Raw genomic sequence first — 3,488 nt, 5'->3', positions numbered from 1 at the left:
ACTGGTAAAGTTTTGGGAGGAGGTGGAAAGGCGTGATTTTGGATAGAGGGGGGTGGGATTTTTTTTTCTCCTTTGTTTCTCTCTTTCATGGATTGCAGGAGGGCAACCGGATCAGGCTCTGCTGATCTGCTGTGTGTGCAGCAAATCCAGCCTGTTGCAGCTGGAACACATCTGGTGCGCACCTTGGACGTCGAAGCAGAGCATTCGGGCTGTATGGTTTCTGCCACTTGTTACATAACAAAACAGTATTTTAGCACAAGCACTTTTCAGGCAGGAGCGTGCGCCCAAGTCTCAATATGCTTGTCAAAGTGATTTTAACCATCTTCCACGTCTTTGCACAGCAGGCAGTCCAGCATGTTTGTGCAGCTGTTGAAGGATCACTTTTCCTGTTTATTATTGAGATGAGGGGCTATGATCGTTTTCATGCGACAGCTGAGGACGCAGCATCGGGCTGTTTCCACCAGCAGCGCACTCCCATGGGTTATGAGCTGTTTTTAACTGGATGATTATAATAAAAGCTCCCCCGTCCATTCATTTGCATTTCTGCAATTTTGAGCAAAATTGGATGCTTTGTTGCTCCAGTGGCAGCCGCAAGCGCCAGTAGGATCCTTCACCCACCACACCCTGCGTAGACATCCACCCACCCTGCATGACTCACAGAGAGCATGACTCCAATCTGCTCAAATGATGGAAAACAAATGGCCCCAAGGCCAGTGTAACGGAGGAGGAGCTGCTCCGCTCACATCTATGTGCGAGCTTGAATAATGCCATATCTAACGGAAAAGGGGGCTGGTTTAAAACAACAGATTCTGGGATGGTGAAAAAAAAAATGACAAAGGAGTTGACTGGCTTGTTCGGCCTTTTTGGTTAAAACACACTCCAGCCTATGTGGGGGTAACAGCTTTCCAGATGAGGGCTTCTTATTTCTCTGGATCAAGGGGGCAGCAGTTTCAAAAGTACCCAAATTAGGTGAGATTAGAGTTCAAAAGAAGCACATTACAAGGCAAAGAACTTAATCATCCCAGGTTTATCAAGATAATGTGACACAGTAATGATTTAGCCTGCTGTGAAAGTGGCATTAGGGTGATGTAAAGAAACCACCACCTTTCCTCAGGTAAACCAGCAAACATTAGTCACTGAGCTACATTACAACAACTGATGGACCAGATAAGATTTTTCCTCTGTGGGTTATGAAGGAATCTCTCACATTATGCATCTCTGTCACAGTGTCTGGTGAAATCTCCTGTCGGCATCGTTTCTCTCACAGCCAGGCAGCATTTGTTTATTGTTCAAAGTATCGTATAAACTCCAAGGGCTGAGTCCGATTAGCGTTTTGACAGTTTTATAGAGATGAAGCTGAGGTTTGTCTCTTCGTGGAAGTCACACTTTGTTCCAAGCTGAGCTGGCAAACCTCTCTGGTAAAATCTCTCCACAGAAAGAACAGCAGAGAATCATTTCCAGGAAGGCGGCACTCCGTGTGTGGTCGGACAGAAGAGAGGCAGCTCAAGCTCTTTTCTGGGTTTTATCTCTATTTATGTACCTGGATATTTGGCTTAAAGACAGTAATGAAGTGAAATTGTGGAGAGAGCATGTAACAATGTATTCTTAGCCTCTCAGCTGATTTTGGTCTTTTTCAGAATCTCACTTTCCTACTTCTATGGACATTATAGTTCTATGTTTTCTGTTCATTTGTACCTGTCCTTGTGCAGATTTATTGTCCTTGTTTCTAGCTGTATGTCTATTTCTATCCTCCAGGACATTATTCTTAGAACTGGAGTCAAATTGCTTGTATGTGTACACACCATTAGTCATTCTGATTCTTGTAATAGTCAAGTAGAAAACTCAACTTGAGCTGAAGCAAATAGATTCTGTGGATTGATGGAAAAATAATCAGAAATTATTCTGATAATTAGCTCATCATTTCAAGTCATTTTCTCAAGATCAAAAAGCACAAATATTCCCAAATTCCATCTTCTAAATTATGAGGATTTGCAGCTTTTCTTCATTTTATGGAATAACTAATGAATGTTTAGGTTTAGTAAACATTTGATGGGCCTAGGGAAATCATTCTAGGTCTTTTTAATATTTTTTTATACATTTTATAGGCCAAATGATTTATTGCCTTATCCAGAAAATAATCAGTAAATTGATAATTAAAATAATCATCACACCACCAGCATGGCTTTCATGTGTGAAATATATTTTCCAAAATGGAAAGAGTATTTATCGTGATTTATATGGTCAACATGCAGTATTTCATAATAACTTTACTCTTTGGCTGTGAAAGAAAACACACGTATCACCGAGGGGGATATTCGGAAATGATGTGTAATAACTACAATCATCCCACAGTCAGTAAGTCAAAGTGCCATTTCAGAAACACTTTTCTAAGTTACAGGCCTTTTTTCAGACTAGGAAAGGCGCAAGGTGGGGAGACTGGCTCACTGGCAGACTGTCATGACTTACTGGGACACTTGACTAAAGCAGGGCCATTGTTATCAGCGACACCTGTGCTTTACCTGCTGTGACAAGTGAAAATGTCTGCTGGGGAAAAGGCCTGTTACACCAAACCAATTGGAAAACAATATCATCTACATCCTGCGATATTGAGTCATTTTGTGGCCGTGCCTTGTAGACAGGCCCTGTGCTGCCATTATAAACCTGGGAGATAAGGAAGTGTTTGCAGACAGGACATTGGCACTACTTGAAAAGGAAATTTCCCACACAGAGATACCAGATAACACAGAGTATATACTGGAGATCAAAATAACCTATTACTCCAAAGTACAAAACACCCTTTCTGCCAAACACAGCACAATCACGTGTCCTTCACTAAGAAAGGGACTCCAGAGAAAGAGCTGAAACCTAGAATCCATGTTTAAGACTGACAGGACAGGAAGGAACCATAGTAGATGTAAACAATAGTATCTCACTGCTGTGGTATCAATAGCCAGTGCCCAGCATACACACCTGTATTTGATGAAAGAGCTGGCATCTCTCACATTGCCTCTAGATTCTACTCATACCATTGCTGCAGCTACTTCATGTATATTGCTGAGGAGCAGACACAATACGGTATTTCATGTCAACGATTCAACAGTAAAAAAGCACGGAAAACGGTCTCCTGACACACACATAGTAATTATCTTCAATCTTCAGCCTTGCAAGATTCATCCATATAAAATGTTAAAAATCCCCATTGCCTAGGGTGTGTAATATCAGTCTGCCAAGTACTGATGTTCAAGTCTAGGCAGGATCACGTTTTAACTCACGCCTTTCTCCTGACGGCTACAGAAAAACACAAGTTAAAAAAAAAAGAAAGAAAAGGAAAAAGGTAAGACATAAGCACAAGTCTCAAAACAACCGTAAACATGATGACACCAGAATGTAGAAGTCTAAAATAAATCCTATAATAGAGATGAATCAACTGATGAGAAGGGCTGAATTACAATATGACTCGACCCTGGTAACAAGAGTAACCAACTAAC

This window comes from Chelmon rostratus, chromosome 11 (assembly GCF_017976325.1).
Source record: "Chelmon rostratus isolate fCheRos1 chromosome 11, fCheRos1.pri, whole genome shotgun sequence".
Lineage (NCBI taxonomy): Eukaryota > Metazoa > Chordata > Actinopteri > Chaetodontiformes > Chaetodontidae > Chelmon > Chelmon rostratus.
The sequence above is the reverse complement of the archived record's forward strand: the minus strand, read 5'-3'. Positions refer to the sequence as shown.